A 20274-nucleotide genomic window follows, 5' to 3' on the forward strand; every position below is an offset into this window, starting at 1 on the left:
ACCTCCTATGGGAGGTATGGCAGAGGGAAGGGAAAGCAAATAAGGCTGAAAGATCTCAATGCAAGCACTTGCTAGATGAGGAATCTACAGACGTGATCCAGGAAAGACCTGATGGACAGAGGGATGGACGTTGGAGCTAAAATGGGACTGGGGGATGGAAGCAGGGCAAAGACATTATTCCCCAGAGCAGCATTTAACTGCTTTTTGGGTGCAGAGACCCCTCCATTCTTTGACCCAAGAGAAAAGGAAAGGTTTTAACCATCCTCCTGGCACAGGCAGGTACATTCTGTACAGAAAGGGAGACAGAGATTTCCTGAACATACCAAAAAATTAGAAACTCTCTATGCATCTATGTTGGGACTTCGACATGGATTGTACTGGCAACCCAAATATTTATTTCCTAAAGGGGCCCATAAGCAAACTATTAAGTCACAGGTTTGGGCTTTCTTTTTACTCAAAAAAATCTCTGAAATTTCTATCATGTCACAAGCAGCTTTACCCAGGTGACTTCTTGAAAACGTTGCAAACTCTGGATTCATCTCAGCATTCCCAGCCACTTTGGATGATTCAGAATATAAACTAAATATGTAGTTCAGCATATAGTAACAGTAGAAAACTAACAAATTCAAAATCTTTTTGTTAAAAATAAACAAATAGTAATGTATAATGAGGTAAAAAAACTTATAAGGGTAGAGTCAAGGTATAAAAAAAATCTTATTCTACAGATAAAATCAGCCTGAAAGTAGTATTTGGAGGCAAATTCATAAATCTGAACCAATGAGAATCAACTTCTCTTTACAGAAAGCAGTATAATACACACAAAAAAAGAAATAAAATGGTTATATACCTTGATTTATTTTGATCCTCCTTGAATGAGCTACTTATATAGTGTAATAAGTTCAGTTGTTTCAGGAAAAGTATTACTAGAAAATCTCAAAAATATATATTTGAGATTAATTCAAGATTAATTTAGATATGCCTATATATATATGCGTACATCTTTAAATCCATTAAGTCTTTAAAACTCACGTTTTGAAATTTTCCAAAGCTGTCCTGCTAAACTGAAGTGGTCCAGTAATCAGGGCCACAAAGCAATCTGTCCTTAGTGATGAGGATAGGCAATCAGGTACACAGGTCACTCTGAAATGCCCCGACTGAAAATTTAACGTAATATGAAGCTTTGGACAGGTTAGCCACATAAGCAGAGCACTCGAGATCCTCCTAAAAACCTTAGCAATAATTACAATGAGACTAAACATCTCTATAATTAAGATTCCCCGTTTAATAAAAATAATTGCTCAAAGCTTCTAAATCCACAGGTATAGAGCAATCTATCCGAAAAAAACGATGCCTGTCATCATCAGCAGACGGGTTGTGTTTACCAGGACAAGAGTCCCAAGTGCCGCAGCAGCACCTCACCCCATGCTGCTGTGCCAGCTGCTGCAGCACCAACACCGGGGGCTGCAAGGCAGCGAGGGTGTCGATGTGCTCCTCAGGGTACCTACATTATTAGATCTTCTCTTTAGTCCCTAATTTTGCAAGACAGGTATTGCAGAAACAGAGGCAAGGACCGGTATGAAGCTGAGCTCTCTTTCCAGCTCCAGCTTCCCAAGCCAAGTGCAATAGAGAGCAACAGCCACCGAAGGAGGCCTGAGGAGCACAGGAACCAACTTGGGCACCTCACTGCACACCTCTCAGCCTTGCACTGAGGCACAGACATGCACTCTGCCACTTCTTAGCGATTCCAGAGATGCAGCCAAAGAGGGAGACAAGCTCGTACCAGTACAAGACTCCTGAAGAGCAGAACTGGAATGAAAAGTGTTGATTTTTTGCAGTTAGGAATCTAGTATCGCATTTTAGAACCCATTGCTGAAAGACGGCTTTGGAATTGCAGCGTGCCTCTTTCTAGGCTTAGAAAGATGAGTTAATTTTTGCATTACAGAGAAAATGGCAGTTACATTTAATAAATGGTATGCATCTGTGAAATACTTGAGATAAATTTCAGTTTTCATAAAGACTGCACTTTTATTTCAATATTACAGCATTTTTAATAGAAAAATAAACAAAGACATCTAGAAGCTAAAGAATTTCTTTTCATGCAAAATTTTTATGAAGATGACAGATGCATCCTACATGAAACTGAAGGGACAATGAGCAGCTAACACAGACGTCTCTGTTTTCAGCAGGCAAATGAGACTAGCTGGAGGTTTTGCTATATTTCCATGGAATCACTCCATATAAAATGTATGCAAAATTAAGCAAATAGATTTTACACACACACACACACACACACACACACATTATTTCACGAACCCCTTAGTATTCCAAGTTAACTTTTTCGACCAAAACAACACACCACACTTACTTTACACCTTGTTGTTTTCTAGATATTTTGTACTGTAAAAGATTTAATGGGAATCTCGTTCGCTGGATTACTTTGATATCCCCCTCACATGCCCAACAGCTGTCTTATCCTGCTGTAGAACCTTCTGAGATTCATACTTCAGAATCTGAAGAAGAGTTAAGATTTGTGTAACTGGCAGTATTTTTGTTATTTCAAACATACAATAGTGAAATGTAAGTGGCTCAAAACACAGCGACCCGAAACCACTCTGCTGCACTTCAGATAAGCCTAAAAATAGGTTAGAAAGCTCAGCATCAGAACCACCTCTTACCATTTTTGCTTGCTCTTCAGCTATTAAAACACACACACACACACACACACACACTGTTTTGGAAGTTTCTTGTACAAATTGAGATAGAAGTGATTTGCAGGACAACAAATTTGTCTTTTTTTTTCTCTCCCCAGGTCACATTATGTATTTGTTAACAGTTAATTCAGTTTCACTATTAATGGACTTCACTTCCTTCCTGCCTTTTCTTGCACTAGCAAAAGTGCAACCAACCTTCAAATTTTTGAAGTGTTTACATGAATGTTCTTCAAGTCCTAAGAAGAGGGCCTGTTCAACAGCATAATTTAGTTTCTCTGTGAACAAGGCTTCTTCACCAGGGTCTGCAAACTATTCAACATATGTTGACAGCAAGAGTGTAACACAGGATGCTGGAGACACTCACCTAAGGCTTGCAGCAAGGCTAAGAGTTTCACCTGAAATAAGAAGCACTTCTCAGGGTCAGAAGCGGGAACTAAGAGAAAGGAGTGACAGAGCCTGCAAACACATAAATGTGCACGGCAGCAAGTGTGCACTAAGAAACCAGAAAATACAGCCTAGGTGGTATCTGACTTTCTCCCCATGGCAACTAAGCGCAGTGAAGAGCTCACCACAAGATGAATCCACAAGAAAGGGGAACTTGGAAGTAACCCTTCCCTTTCAATCCTCTGCCCATCACGATGCCAGGTATTTGGACACCCTTCAGAGAGCAATTTTGTGTCTCACCCAGCAAAACAGTAAGTTGGGGCCCCTGAGCTCATTTCATATGATAAGGTCTCAGCGAGCAAAGGGGCTCAGTGAGCTCATACGTACGCAGAGAAGCAGCACGTGGCACCAAACCTGTGCGTGTCAAAGCCTGCTACACGTGTGCAGAAAGCTCCTCAACTACTAACCACTTTCTTTAACAGAAACCTAAAAGCATAGACTAGGTGAGTCATTTCTCCAGTGTGAGCACACGTCGTTTCAGTGTAGGTGAAAGCCTTTAAAAAAGACAACAAAAAAAGAAAACGTCCAAACTGCCAGCGGGGTAAACCAGCTCCTTCAGACCACACAAATATTACACTACCAATGTCCCCTTAAACTGATGATCTCTTGCCATATCTGATGTTAACGCACCCAAATTTCCTAGAACACTCAGGACAGAGGAGAGGGAAGGGGGCGAGAGAAGGAATCCAACCTTCTAGAAAACACATTTTTTTAAAAAAAAATCGCTTTCTTTGTACCCAGGATTGAGATTCATAACACGAGAGCAACCAAAAGGTACCCAGCACTAAAAACATCATCTTATCAGTAAGGCAAAGAAATGAGTAATTAGAAAAAAATGTATTCTGTCAAGTATTACGCAGATTTGGATGCCAAGCTTTCCACATAGTCAAGAATTTGGATGTACCTAAATGGCACATCAATTCTGTCATAATTCCCCACAGATTTATACACCTATTACATCTGGTGATATAAAAGGCTAATTTACTACCTATAACGACAGTTAAATCTATGGTGAAATCATAATTTTCTGTTCAGTGTCTTGATTAGATGCCTTATAAATCTACAAAATTCTCTTCAGGTGTGCCAAGGAAATACTTCTTTCTTTTTCCCTTGCATCCCTGGCTGGACTTCTGTAGAAAACCAAGAGCCTGCAGCTTGGCTCGCGTAGCTCAATGATGTCTTTCTTACATGATTTAAAAAGCAAAGAAGGGCAGATACCAGATTTCTGTGATGGCCCTTGGTGAAGCCTTTCCGTTGGGTGGTAAGAACAGTCCCTTGACAGAACCACATTTGTCATTCCACAATTAAAAAAAAAAAAAAAAAAGGCTGAAAGACTACAGATGGAAACAGACAGACATTAACCAGTGAGGACCTTACATTCTCCTCCATCTTCCCAAAAGGCACAGATCTTCAAACTCTTTTAGAAAGCCTCTGTCAAGAGGCTGCTTTCAGAAATGGCATGAAACCTTACAAAATATTATCAGAAGTACATATTTTGCTATAATATACTGCCCAAGATAAAAACAAATCCTAGTAAGCATAAAACAAATGAAAACTTTTAAGTACCCACCATTTTTATGATACAACACATCTCTAGTTTAAAAGACGCTAAAATATTGATAATATACTCGACAAATTCCCTGACACGAAGTTACCCACAAGGCAGCAATGTGCCCTCATGGCCAAGAAGGCCAACAGGATCCTGGCCTGTATCAGGAGGAGCATTGCCAGCAGGTCAAGGGAGGGGATCCTGCCCCTCTACTCAGCTCTGGTGAGGCCGCACCTGGAGTATTGCGTGCAGTTCTGGGCTCCCCAGTACAAGAGGGACATGGAGCTTCTAGAGAGGGATGACTAAGGTACTGCAGCATTTGTCATATGAGGAGAAACTAAGTGAGCTGGACCTGTTCAGCCTGGAGAAGAGAAGACTGAGAGGAGATCTGATCCATGTATAAGTACCTGAGGTGGGAGAATGGGGATAAACTCTCCTCAGTAGTGGGCAGTGATAGGACAAGGGGCAACATGTACAAATTGAACCACGGGAAGTTCCATCTCCATGTGAGGAAGAAGTTCTTTCCTGTGAGGGTGACGGAGCACTAGAACAGGCTGCCCAGAGAGGTTGTGGAGTCTCCTTCTCTGGAGATCTTCAAACCCACCTGGATGCCACCCTGTGCCACGTGCTCTAGGTGTCCCTGCTGGGGCAGGGGGGTTGGACTAGATGATCTCTAGAGGTCCCTTCCAACCTCAACCATTCTGTGATTCTGTGAAAATACGACTTTCCCTTCCTATTTTTCCAACAACAACAACAAAATATGGCCAAGGTAATTGTTACAGAAATGCTGAAAATCTGTTTGTAAGTCTTAAGAGTTATTGCAAATAAACAGTCTTTAAATGAAATCTAAAGACAGAGGAGTTGAATAAGAACAAAGAGAGAGAATTCTCTTCACTTTAATGCCTTCCGCTAAGATAAATAAAAGCTTGGGAACAAAAGAACTGTGGATTCCAATAGCTGTAATTACGATGCTTCATCTACTTTACCAGAAGAAAAGCAACAGGACACAAAAATCACTGCTACTTGATATTGTCCTGATGCACAAAGCAGTTATTTAATCAAATGACTTACATCAACTGTATCAAAAAATTGTAATTACTGTTTTACACTTACAAGACAGCTAACTTTAAAGAGGAACTTAGCCAACTCATGTGAACCTGGAAGTTGTGAGAAAGACAGAAAAATATTCAAATAATAACTTGGTTGTTTACATTTGTCAGTACAGACTATGTTTCTGCTACACTAGTCCCTAAGTTTTCAGGAGCACCCACGATTATATTCCAGGCAACACTCAGGCAGCCAGGGTGACCCGTAACTTCACATTCTTTTTACTCGTTTTTTATTTAAAAAGAAGGGAAACAAAAAAACCCAGCATACCTACTGCCTAGAAATTCACTTGGGAGGGGAAAAAAAAAAGTATTATTTTTCACTTAATCTGCAAACCCTGAAACAAGCTTGGCAAAACAGTCACAATACTGCAGATACTCTGCAGGCCTCATCTTCCAGAGAGCAGCTTTAGCACCAGCTTCCTCAGCCTCTGCTCTTCATGCTGCTCAGCTCCTTGCAGCCCTGGTCTCCTTGCCCACACGTAAGGTACCACAAGCTCTTCAGCAACGGGCAGCATTTCCAAAGACAAATCACCCAGGCGGCGGGACAGAGCAGGTGGAGCAGACGCAGTTCAGCCACACCAGCTTCGTTTGAATGCGTGGGAAGACCTGGCACTGGTGCCAACACATTTATGTAATGTGGTCCCTGCAGATGTTCAAATGCTTTGAATTGTCAGCTGGTTTTGGAGATACACATCACAAAGCTCACTGGCAATTTAAAGTAGAAGCCTCCAGGTGGTGTTATGCGGATTTTAACATGGTGAGACATCTTGAGAAGCATGCTGGGAGAGCTACCTTATAAACCAGAGCGTTTTAAAAACCTCAATGACACATTCCACCATGGGCTAATTAGAATTAATTTGCGCCCCAAAGCTTCAAGGGCTGCTCTTAAGAATACTTAAGACGCCTTAGTTTTCTTCAGGAAGATGCAATTTTGTCATAAACTCAGCTGTGATTGCAAGACAATTTAATAAGGTAATCCTAAAAAATCTCAATTCCAAGCCTTGCCTATCGGATAAAATGAATTTTAAAACACAGGTATTTCTTGAAGTGCATGTGTGTGGTGCATTAAGAGAGGGAAATAATGGTCAGCTGAAGCTAAAAAATGGTTGATCAAAAATTCACTGGTTTGTCTCTAGTACTGTCAATAGAAACCACGAGAGGGCTGGACTTTGGACCACTTTTTGAACCCTCACATCGAATCAAAAGACAATACGATCAGACTATGTGCAGATTTTAAATACCACTACACAGGAACTCTTGTCTCACACACATGAAAACTGTACATCAGAATACTCCCCCCAATTTTTTTTTTTAATATTACAAGCACCGCGATGCATTTTATTGACCTTTACTAACCTATTACTAAAAAAACTTTTTCCTCCCTCATGTTGCTCAGGAAGTACTTTACCTATGTGTATTTTTTATCAAACAGCACAGACCATAGTCATCCAAAATACAGTGTATTTACTTGAAGAAAGAAAATAACCTCCAGTTTTTAAACTCAGGAGGTTAAAAAAAGTATTCTTGCTTGAGATACTAGAACACAAACATCTATGTACTTCATTTGTAAAATGGGAAAGACTCATTACTGGAGTTTTTAATATAACACTCCGGAGTGATAAGAATCAGTTACCACGTAGAGTCCCTGCAGCTCTGTCCCTTAGTTAGCTTCATTCAAACACCTCTTGGAAACTTCAAAAGCGAGCTGTTTGGCAGCCTTTTCATCTCACCTTAGCAGAGCATCTATTAAAAGAGTCAGACTCATTTAATACTTAATATTTGCAACTCAGTTGTAGACACTCACGAAAGAGAAACACAACCCGCCGGCAGGTCCACAGCATTTTCGTGTTCATGGGATACTAAAAGAACATTTTTATTTTGAAGTCCACCAGATTCCTTCTTCAAAATAAAGAGGCAGGAATCAGCAAAAAGTATGCCTATAATCAGGACTGCTGTTGGAGGCTTAAGAACTATAGGTCTGGAATTAAACAGTTATTATGAAGATGTGACTTTTTCACAAGCAAGCATCAATCTCTCAACTGCTGTTAACACTTTTGTAACAGCATATTACTTTTCACTAAATGAAATTCAAAGTGCAAGCAACACCAAAAATTCTAAGCACTAGCACAGTAGTGCACTAGCATGGTGTCTGCAACCATAATTTTGGAGTACTGCTCTGGGCCTGAGAAGGGCACAGAGGGGAAGAAAGCGTAAACACCACCTTTCAAGCAGGTTGTCCAGAATGCAAGAGGTCTCCATCATTAGGGCAGAGACTGAGAGTTTCTTCTCTTACCTATAGTCACGACTGTGTTCCTTATCCCTTAAGCTGAGGTTTAACAGTACCTTGACTCCCAGTTGTATCATAACACTACTTTCTGTAACAGTACTGACTCAAAATCCCAGTGACCACTGCACATTTCAGTCAATAACTGTAATTATCTAGCGTGAATATCTCTAGTTCAAAATTGCAAACTGAAATAAATATTTAGATGAGGTAAAATGTATATATTTATATCCGCACATTGCAAAATCGAGCAACATACTTACATTGCTAAATAACGATTTTAATTACACAAACACTTCATCTATCTTCAGGACTGCAAATCGCTCATCTTCGCAGAACCCAAAAGTTACGAGCAAAAATTCAACGGCAAATTTACAATGCATCTTCTTCTGAACCATAAAATGCAAAACCATGAACTGATGAGATAGCAAAAGAACTGCAGGACACCTAGGCTTGAATTTTAAAAAGAAGGGCGAAAGGAAGGGGCCAATGGGAAAGGTGAGAAAATGGACATACAGACACACTGAGGAGGCAGCCAAGCAGCAAGCTGAGTGCTGGAAACCATCACCAGCAGAACTATTGCCCCTTCCTCCCACCCTCCTCGGAGGCAGGTATCTCCGCACTGCGTCTTTCCTGCCACGGCCACTGCACCACATCCTTGCGCTCATTCCCGGCAGGAGTGGCAGGGCACCACCCAGGCAGCAAGGAGCACCCCCTCCCCAGCAGCAAGTGCCACTGGATGACAGGACACGCGAGCAGAGGCACCCAGGGAAGCCTTCAAAGCCCTCAGCATCTTCTTACTGACCACAGCTCCTTCTTCCTTTCCCTGCAGCAATAAAATCAATGTAATTCATAAATAGCAGAGTTCAATTTGGGAACTTATTCCATGTTGCAGTAATAAATAAATATTCCATATTTTTGTAATATATTATATACTTATATCCTTTTATTTTTCTTTCTTTTTTTTTTTTTTTTTCTTTCTCGGAGTAAAGGAAAACACTGGGTCTTACAGAGATAGCTGAGACTGCCACAAAGGATTTGGGAGACCCTTCTTTTCTGCCTGGGCCATCACATGAGCAATGCAAAGGAAGCAATGCCACAAACCAGGCAGAAGAGGTGAGAATACACAACAGATGAAACAGATGGGAGCCAAGGGGTGCATTCCACAAAAATGCAGTGCTTTCAAAAGGACATCATAAAATGAAGAGGTAATACTCTGCTATCCCCAAAAATCACACCTCTTATCTGGCCTTTACCTTCTAAGTAAGTGGGACAAGCCCCAGAGGGCACCAGGGACTCAGCTGCAGCTCTCACAAACGTGCAGAAGAACACATCAGGGGAGATGTTTTCCTTAGGCCTTTTACAGCAAATCTGATGAGCCCCTGAGAAAGGGCACCTGTGAGCGCTGCTTTCGTCACGCCGCCGGGACAGACTTGCCTGGGACACTCCGGCAGCTCCACAGCGCAGCACTCGGCTCCACACAGAGCCTTCCCACTCACAAACACCTCCCTGGCACTGGATGTACTTCAGGGGGGATTTAAAATAATTCTGCCAGTCCACATAAGCAGCATACTGGGTGCTCTATAAATGCAGCTGAAACAGAGGGTCGAACAACTGTGCACACATGTACTCAGTCAATCCAAATTTGTTTGACTTGGCAACTCAGTAACATACAGAGCAGCTATTACGGTCTGAGCGTCCTTGGCCCGAGACGCTTCAGGGCAAGCTCTGCAACGCCTCAAGCAGATCTGCAACGGCCAGGGATCTGGAAGGGAGAAAAAGGAAGAAATTCCCCCAAACACTAAAGTGAGCATCTGCCACCATCCTGAAGCGGTAACTTACACTGGCGGAAAACTAATGTGTCTTTATCTACTGTTCACTTTCAGCTAGTGCTTCTAAAACCTTACTGGGGAGGATAAAGCCTGGCAATCTATTAAATTTATATTTCTTACTTGGAAAGATATAAGGATTTCCAGAAATCCATGTATTTAGAATATGACTTTTGTCCTCTGACTATCCTTACAAGACAATACAGTAGCAATTGGCACACGGAATACTGTTTTTTCTTTTCTCATATTTAAACTTATACAACACCCCCCACACCAGCATTCACCCGTCACACACATATACATACATACACACACTAGCAACTATACACTTCTCCAAAGAAAAAAGCAAAAATGACCCTCATGTTCTGAGGCACGTCATTTACAAACTACACGACAAGGTGTCTGTAGCAAGGATGGCAATTTTTTTTAGTAAAAGGTGCAGAAGAAAAAGATTTCAGTTTCACGTGAAAATACTTTTCATTTTTAAATGATTTCTAAATACAGTAGTTAGAGTGGTGAGAAAAACAAAATTTGAATTTTGCTAAGTCTATTAACAAAAATTTCCAGACTGCATGTTTAAGGGGAAAGAAGAAAGGAAGAAGAAATAGAGTATGCTAAGTCTGAGGAATATATTAAGCATTTGTTTGTAAGGTAATACAGCCCACCTTTTAAAATATTTTTAATTGAGTCAAATTGGGTCCAAAAACATTTTTTGTAATAGATATGAATTTACACCGTCTATAAACATATAATGAACATGGGGTGCACAACACAGCCCTCCAAAGCACCAAGTAGCACCGTACAATAACACCAGAGAATAGTTGAGCCCACTCTTGGTTGGGGAGAAAGCAAAAGGACTCCACACAATCACCAGCTGTTCTGGGCATTCCTTCAGCTGCAGTGGAAACAATCGGAGCCAGTGTCGCTGCTCCGAGCGCCCGTTCCCGCTCCTTCCCCTGCGCCAGCACCCTGCTCATCCTGCCTTACAGAGCTGCATCAGCACAAAAAACACTGCTACAAAAAAAGAGAAGAGTTTGCTGCTGCTTTAGCTCCATAAACTGTCTTTCTGTGGGGTCAGAGGAGTGCAAATGCCAGCACAAGAGAAATGAGTGAAAATGTGTGGCTAGAGGTCATAGTGTGCAAGTCTACTTTAAATTTAACACTGAAAAAAGATATTAACTACAATTCTACTCGGAATAAAGAATAGCTTCTCTTGAAAACAGTAATAACAACAAAAACTGGCTCTGGTCAACAATAACCCTCAGCCAGGCTTCTCCAAGCATAAGCACAGCATCATGCAGTGTCAAAAACAACAGAAATAAAGAAATTGCTCTTGCTCTTGTATTCTTTCACAACATTCTAAGTGCAAAAAGTACTGTATTTAACAATTTTAATACTCTTATTTTGAGAGGTGACAGAAATAAAGATCTTCTGTAATATCTGCACCGTGACACTAAAAATTACAGTATGCCATGTATTCTTTAACCAATGTCTTGGCCTGCTCCTTAAGCCAGGCTCCCTGCCACATTCAGTAAAGAGAAAAACTTCACCTCCTAGCTCCCAAATTGGTTTCAATATGACCACAGTTTCTAAGATATGGCCTCTTTCTTATCCTCTGGTATAAATACAAGAGTGACCAAGGAAAGAAAAAGTCCTTAGCTTCATTAATCACAATATTCTTTTCTACTTATTCAACCAATCACAAATAATGACTTTTTGTCTAATCACCTCAAATCATCTTTCCCCAAAAGCTCATGAAAATGGATGAGCCTCACAGAGCACAGCCGTTTATTTCACTTAAATTCTACTGTGTCAAGAGGTGCTACAGGAAGGTTTTTAATTAAGGGCCTCTTATTAAATCACAAAGGATTCCTTCCTGCCTCCAACCAAGCATGTTTGGGCTGGAGGACACTGGCAAAAATAATGTCACAATAATACATAGAGAAAAAAACAAGAAAGGATCACACACAGTCTCAAGCATTTGACGCTCTTGGAGAGCTGAAGCCTTTTTTTCCTCTTCGAAAGTGTCTACATATCGATACAGACCACTGACTACAGGCTCGACACATTCCCTGCAAGCAAGACTTGAAGAATGTAGCACCTGCAATTTGCCATGCACTTTATTTATGGCACTTTGCTAAATTATCATAATGATCTAAACTGACAGAGATATGAAGCATGGCAATCACATTTAGGAGAAAAAAAAAAACAGCATCCTTGAGAGGAGGAATAAAAGCTTGGAGGAACTCAGGATTTTCTGCAAGTGTTTGAGACATTATCAGATTTTCAAACTGAAAAGCTCAAGTTCTTACTTATATCTTTCAGTGCAGGCAACAGATAGAATTCTGTCATTTTCTCTGTCAGTTTGTGGGCTAAACACAGCATGTTTTATCTGGACTAAGACGTAGTCAGAATGTTCTTTGTCCAAACGAAAACAAGCTAGGAAAAGCCGGTTAAATATATGGTCTAAGCCCTTACATTACCTAAGCCTAGGGAAAAGTGCAGAGATTTCTATCAACAGGGCTAATGGCACTTTAGCTCAGATTTTACAACAGAAGAAATAACAGAACAAAACTCCATAAAGTTTTTCCTCTAAATCTCTTTCAATAAGCAAATTTACACACTTATTTCCATCCACTGGCATTTGCAATTTTGCATTTAGCAGCTTCAACACTGTTTCCAACTCTAAAAGAATCTGTATGGATTTTTTTTGTCCAGCCCTAAAAAGAGATAAATTATTAGAATGGCTGAAATCTAAAGTTTAAAAAAATCTACAGACAATAACCAAGGAAACCAAGCACGTCAGACTTTGAGAACTGACTTTTTACAGGTTTCTTGCCATTGCAAAAGAGAAAGCTAAGAGAGCTCATGAGGAGACCTGCATGCACTTGAGGAGATGGCTGTGCTAGTGTGCACAAAAGGAAGTGCTAATTTGTGCGTGACTAAACACGAAACTGTCTCAGTTGCCTCCAGCTGCAACATCAACGTATGGAGCACACTAGCTACAGAAGAAAGAAATAACAGAGAACAGCATCATACTGCTGCCCTAATAGCTACAGTCCCTGCCCATTACACCATTGCTAGACTGTAAATTATTAAAAATAAACAAGTTTTGCAATAGTGCAACTTTTTCTGATCTAGACACATAATTCAATCCCTCCGGAAACCACTTGCTTGTCCGTATCCCTGCACCTTATCTCAATTTCTGTTTCAGATCAGGAAGAACTGAATCAGACGGAGACTACGTACAAATATGTTCAAACTTTCTGGTACTGAAGCCAACTCACTCACTGACATCCCAGGTGACCCATTATAATCTTTTTCCTCATAGCCTTGGAATAAGCTACTGTATCTTTTCCTCTATTTTTCTTGTCTTGGAGAGAACTGACCCCTTGCCCTAAAATGGGCAACAGGTTGTCTTTCACATGTAATAATATCTGAATTTAGTAGACAGAGTTGTCTCCAGCTATGTCTGCTACAGAGAAAAATAATACATACATACATACATATATATACACATATATATATATATATACACATATATATATCTCACCAGTGGAGGAAGCAGCTTGTTTCTCCACAAATCATCAGGAACCAAGGAAAGAGAGAAATGGTGAAATCTTCTGTTAAAACACAGATCTACCCTTATTATTCTTTTTCCAAAATATCTTCTTTTGATGTTCGGGCTGGCAGAGAAAGGGGGCCTGCTACAAATTTTGACTCCTTTACTCTTTCAGCTAAAAGCTGAAAAAAAAAAAAAAAAGCCTCTACCCTCTGATGAAAAGCAAACCTCAAAATCTATTTAATTCTAATTAACATGACAGCATGACTTGGAAAAGGCTAAATCAGACTGCCATATCACAGGTGTACCAAGTAGGGGAATGTGGCAATAAACAGGAATTAAGATTGTTACAGCAGAAGTAAAAATTTCTTTGGGGGGGGGGGGTAGAGGAGAGAAAGGCAGGGGAGGAAAGGTAACAGCCTCAAGAGTTATTTCAGACCTTAAAGAAATCAAAATATTTATCTCCAAGTCTTCTACCATACACCAACAAGGTAAACATATAAACAAATAATCCCTCAACTAACTGTTAAATTCAGCTTTTTTTGAGTTGTACTTTTATTATAAAAACACTTTGGCAGGTTGCCTTGCTGGATTATACTGGGTGCTTATTTATGCTGCAGTTTCTTGTTAAAGACAAACTGAGGAAAAGTTTACATCCAGCAAAACGCAGACTCTTCCAAATTCAAATGCACAGATTTCTGTGCAGAAGTCCAAACTGGAATTTGAGAGGTCTATGTTCAATACATGCTTCCTGCAGCACCTCACCTGCCTGCATACATCCAACCTACACACACAAAGCAATTGTAGTTTGCTTATACAAATGAATTTCCTCAGCAGCGGAGACAGTTAAAATAGGACTGACCATTTTATTTAGCTCTAAACGTGCATAAAGGACTATTTGCATCTAATGCACTAGTAGTAGGATTTCTGAGATTGAGATTAGGATTAAACTCTTCAAGTTTCTTTAATGCATCTATCCTCAGTTCTTTATGTACAAGGAGAGGATATTCTAGGTAACAGAATACATTACACTCCTGAAACGTAGCAGATCACGAGTGCCATACACGTCCTGTAATGAGGGCATCACAAATTACATGAGATACATTCCCCTACATCCAAGAAACTCAACTACTGCGACTTGAGGTTGTGCAAATTCACGCGTGGATATTACTGATGTGTGCTACTTCCATTGCCAATTTACTGAAACCATGTTTCTAATTTGAGCTGCCATATTATACATAACTTGCATGCAGATATGGTGAATTTTAAAGTAAGGCAAATACAGCAGATTACTGTCCTATCCAGAAGATATTTCTAATGCAAGAGCCTAACAGGACGCAGAAATGACATGGAAGTGATGGACTGGGGAGTCACCATGCTAGCAAGTGACCGAGCACAAACACACAAAAGGAAACAGAAAAACAACAGCAATAGACACCCGAGAGAACTGTTCCAACAAACTAACACTGTAACTACTACCAGGATTTCTTCCATAGGCTTTGCAGAAAGGAGTTCTATCAGAAGAAGTAAGGATTCCATTGCAGATGTTCTCAACAAATAACATTCCCATGCCAAAACACCAGAACGACACAGATGTCTGAAATATGCATGATTTTTACAATAGTTTATCTGATAATTGGGCATATTACCATGTTGACTCAGAATCTACCCAACTTGTATATTTACTACTTCTTTTGCTCGAGTAATATACAAAAAGCAAAAAATCTACACTGCCAATAAAGAAGTTTTTTTAAAAGAAAAGTTGCTGAAATGGACAACCCACACAAAGCAGTCAATTCTAACAGTCTGTACACGCATAGACACACATAAGGCAGGCAAGTAGGTATAGAGATAAAGGAGATAAAACTATTTCTATTATCTACCTCTCACACTAAGTGACTACATTATTAGATAATTATTTGTCTTGGAATAATATTCATATACTAACTGATTTCTTGCAGAATTGCTTTCTGGTCAAAATTCATTGTTTCACAAAATAAGGGGACACAGTTAAAATCATTCTCTTCAAAACAATTTCTTTTTAAAGACAGCATCAAATATTGGAGGTTCTTAACACCCACAAAATATACCAATATACAATCTGGACAAAGAACTGACTTCTGGCGACTTAAGACAAATTGTAGTTAATGAGGACTTTATTATTTTACATATATCTTTAAGACACAAGCAATGACTATGACTATAGGCCATGAAATAAGCTGCTATGACCCTCTGCAGAATAACAGGGCATGTTGCTATACACTACAATTTTTAATCGTATGGAAAAGTTAATTGGTCATAAAATTGAGAAAATGTTTTTAAAATGAACTGCCATTTAAAACTGTGGTAGTGTATAAAATCCCCAATCAGAACTTGCCTAGGTTGTGTCAGAGTCAATCTCTGCCTCTTATATGAATAGATGCAATCTCAGCAGGCAGACACAATAAATACAAGATGAAGGGAATGGCAAGCATAGCAGCAACACAAAGAATTAACTCCAGAGGCTAGGAATCACATCATGAAAATTATTTCATTATTTTAACTTGTTAATTATTCATGCAGGAGAGATATGGGAAACAGCAGGGGAAAGCTAATAAAAGAAAGAGCAACTCAGAGACACCGACGAAAAGGATTAGAAAGGTATAAAGAAAAGCTTAGGAAAAAACGTAAATATGGAAAGAAAGGTGGGTACCAGAAGCTTTCCTTCTCTCTCCCTGCTGCTCCTTACTCTTGGTCTAGCATCCTGCTGCCTCATTAAATCAGGGACAATCATTGGTGATACTATACTATGAATCACCTGGGCCAGCTGAAAAAATAACACTCTCCCCCCCCAAAAAAAGAGACACAGCCAAGAGGGCATGAAAGTGCATGAGCAGAAATGAGCAGCTGCAAGGGAAAAATAGGTCACGCCAACAGTTCCCCCAGCAAGAAGCAGAAGCAACCATGGGAGTAAAATCAATGCTCACAATAAATCACGTGTTGAGAACCAGACCACGAAAACACACATCTCTAATTCTAGTATGTTTTCTAACATGCAGAGCAAAACATCATAGCTGGATGCTATGGAGCATAGCCGGCGTAATGGATAAACATGGACAGAATGAGTCATATCACTAGGACCAGTGATACCCACCAGTGCAGGACACTTCCAAACTGGTCAAATTGACTTCCTCCCTCCCTGTGTTTCTTCTAAGTCAAACTGGAGACTGTGCATGTGTGACCTGCACTCTACTGACAATACATTTATATATGAATCATGAAGTATGGAGCTACACTGTTTAAATGCACGAGATGAAGATGCAGTAATGAGGGAAGGGAAGTAGGTCATCACTTAAATAGCAGACAGTAAGTACGTGGTGCTACCTGGTACACGATAATCACACAGAATCACACAATGCTTAGGGTTGGAAAGGACCTCTAGAGATCTTCTAGTCCAACTCCCCTGCTCAAGCAGGGACACCTAGAGCATGCCTGGTTTTAGTGCCTGAACTTCTGACATTCAAATGGACTCTCTTGATATTTGCTCCACTCCCTGTTCACGGAATCCCACCTTCAGGAGATATCTTTCTTCACCGCCTGCAAATTCAGATACCTAGGGAGAGTCAGGCCACAACTACATCTCTACTTTTACGAAGACTCTACTACCAGATACCACTGATGCCATTTTTTGAGGCACTGGAGTGACTGCAAACCAATAAGAAGGCAGAAAGATAGAAATGAGTCAAAAATGACAGGCTAGGCCAAAATCTGGTATTACTTCTGATACGGTCATATGGTATAAAAGCAATCTCCCAAACGCATGCTGACCTTTCAAGGTAAGTTTATTTTTCTGTACAGTGCAATGCAGGGCATGTAATCTAAAAAAAATGCTCACAGCTATGTCTGTAAAGCAGTTTTCATTTATAAAAACCTTACTCTCTAAAATAAACAAACAATAAATTGAACACTAGGTAAGTTCATACACAACCACAGAAACTTTTACCAACGTTAAGAACACAAGCTAAAAACTAGATGATGCAAAGAATCCTAAATTGTCCTCCAAAAGCTCCAATTAGAGATAAGTAAACAAATAAATAAATAAAATCAGTCTGTTACCCCTGGAATGCACACACTAAATACAGGCTCCAAGTCATTACCTAGTGTCCAGCCAATCTAACAGCGATGGTAAATCCAGACTCGCAAGTGTGAGTTGTACTAGTCCTCTCAATAATTACCAATTCAAATGCTTTTAAAAACAGCCTACAACACTAGTATTTTAAATTATTTCATGTTTATCAAAAATATTAAATAGAATGTTTACACTCACACAAAGGTATCTTTTGACTGGACTTTAACCCACATCTATACTAACAGAATTCAAAAGAATACATTTTGAAATATAATCACCACAACCTGCAGGTAATAGATGCTCCTTTCACTATTCTTCTTGTTAATAGTTCGAACTTAAGGAAAACACAACTACAGAGAAATAACTTACACATAAAACACAACTGCCAAGACAAAGAGAGCAAACTTTCCTCTACACTCATGGGCAATGGGAACAGCTGTAAATTGCCACATGAAAGATCTATATTCAGTATTAAGAAAGAACTTTTTCATGACAAGAACAGCTAAGCACTGTTAAAAACAGTTAAGCTGTCTAGCAAGGCAGCATAATTTCCATTGTTAAGGGGTTTTATGCAAATGGTTTCAAAAGTCTAATGGTACCATCCTCTCCTTCAAATCACTTCTGACAATTTTCACGAGTCTCTTTGATTCAACGAGATAGCAGAAAGCCACCCAGGTTCCCAACTGTGTTGGTTTTTTGCTGTTTTAGTGATCTGAATTGATATCAGAGGCAGCAGAGAATACGTGCCTGATGCCTGCGCTTGGACCTTCAGCAGTGAGAAGTTAGGTCAGCTCAACACATCTCACAAGGCTGTGTCTTAAAAAACAGACCAGGCAAATACAGGCCAATGATGCTGCAAGTGCAACCCATACTTCCAGAGCTGCCAACAGGACACCTCCATTCTTGGGGTCATTTTCTGCATTATTTTATTTATGCTGAGCACATTTAGTGAAACTTTAACAAAAATATTAAAGATAAAACTAGTAACTACAGAATTAAATTTTATATGCTATGTGTAATGAAGCAGGCGTTTGTCTTAGCCGTGTTTCCAGTTAAGAATACTTCCCTGATGCAAGGATGCGCCTAAAAGGATATGGCTAAACAATTTCACTTTTAATTTGTAAATAGGAATTCATTTTTCAATATCCCTTTTTTTTTTCTTTTTACAAAAAACTGCCAATTTTGTATGAAATATAAAACTGCCTACTAGCTTCTCGAATTTGTTCATATACATCTCCAGTTTTGCTCAGATTGCTCAAAACTATCCCAAGCAGAAGCCTGAAAATGACAGTCTGCTAAGCAGACTTCTTTGAACAGCCAAGGAAGTAGAACCCTAGGAACCTTCCAGGACAGCATTCGCCTGAAATTCCAAGGTGAATTTAAGTTTAGGAATCCCACAAAATCATTGATCTCACTGATGATGCTTCTTAGTCCATCATTTACCTGAGTCTGTGACTACACATCTGGTAGACAGTATTCTATTGTCTTCAAGAGACTCCAGAACAAAAATATGGTAATTTAAAGACTAAGAAAATATAACTGCAGTCACTTCAACTGGGCTTTACTAGCATGAGCTTCCTCACTAAAAGACCTTAATTCCTTTTTATTTAATGTATAAACTTATTTCTCAGGCTTATGCAACCATACAGACAAATTTCCACCTTATATTTATTATTCAAGCACTCTCCGTGTAATCCACTTAAGTATACCTGCAGCATATTGGTCAGAAAACAAAGAATACATGGAGAAGCTTGACAATGTTTTTTTTTTTCCCCCAACTTTCAGAATCATATTTCATCTGATATGCCTATATATACACTTCATGTGCTACCTGCTCTGGAAACCACATTAAAAAGCAGTTAGCACAGTGTATCATCCTGTCTCTTTTGGCCATGCTCTTTTTAAAAGATCTTCAGAAAAGAGGAAGATTTCTCTCATTCTCACGGAACATAATTTAGACTGGACTTCCAAGACAAACTGTAATATGGAAAATTCATCATCATCACCAGGTACACCACAAATTGAGAGGTACGAATGGAAAAAGTCCCACACCATTTTTACCTGCAAAGCTGATTTGTCCCCCACCCCAAAAAAAAAAAAAGGCCAGCTAAGTATTACACTAATACTTGGGAACTGATGTTCATCTTAGCTTACTTGCTAGCAATGATTTTCCTCTACGTTTGTGTTGATTCTTCCTCCCCAAATGTACACACCTGAAATGCTCATACATCAATAGAGCTTCACTGCTATCAAGCCAGAGACAGAACAACAAAAAAAAGTATGTTCTCAATATATGTGCATATGAAGTCTTGAGTAAAGCACAGTAACAGGCTACCAAAAAATGAGATCAAAGCTGGCCACTTTAATGCGTAAAGATAACATCTTTGGTGAGGACAAAGTAATTCTGCACGTTGACACAGACCTCTTAAGACAGACGTTGGAGCCAAAGCCAAGGTGACTTCCCACCAAAGCCACGCTTTCCTCCATCGCTCCAAACGTGCCTCCCAGGCTTCCATCAGGACGCAGCTTCGTTCCTGGGAAAACGCACACACGCTACGGGGCTAAGGCGCATCCAGCCCTTTGGGGCAGCATCCACAAGGAAAGCCGCAGCCTCCTCCTCGCCGCCGCCCGTACGGACCGTTCCGCGGCGTTTCCCGCACGGCGCGCGAGGCAAAGCC

General features: G+C 40.0%; 1 protein-coding gene across 1 annotated transcript in view; it reads right to left on the minus strand.

The window, feature by feature from the left end:
• Positions 1-20274, minus strand: part of PDE7A (phosphodiesterase 7A) — a 70220-nt gene that overhangs the window by 49708 nt on the left and 238 nt on the right. The gene's annotated exons all lie outside the window — the stretch shown is intronic.

Source organism: Tinamus guttatus, unplaced genomic scaffold (genome assembly GCF_059628265.1).
Source record: "Tinamus guttatus ecotype Peru unplaced genomic scaffold, ASM5962826v1 Tinamus_guttatus_pri_ptg000056l, whole genome shotgun sequence".
Classification (NCBI taxonomy): domain Eukaryota; kingdom Metazoa; phylum Chordata; class Aves; order Tinamiformes; family Tinamidae; genus Tinamus; species Tinamus guttatus.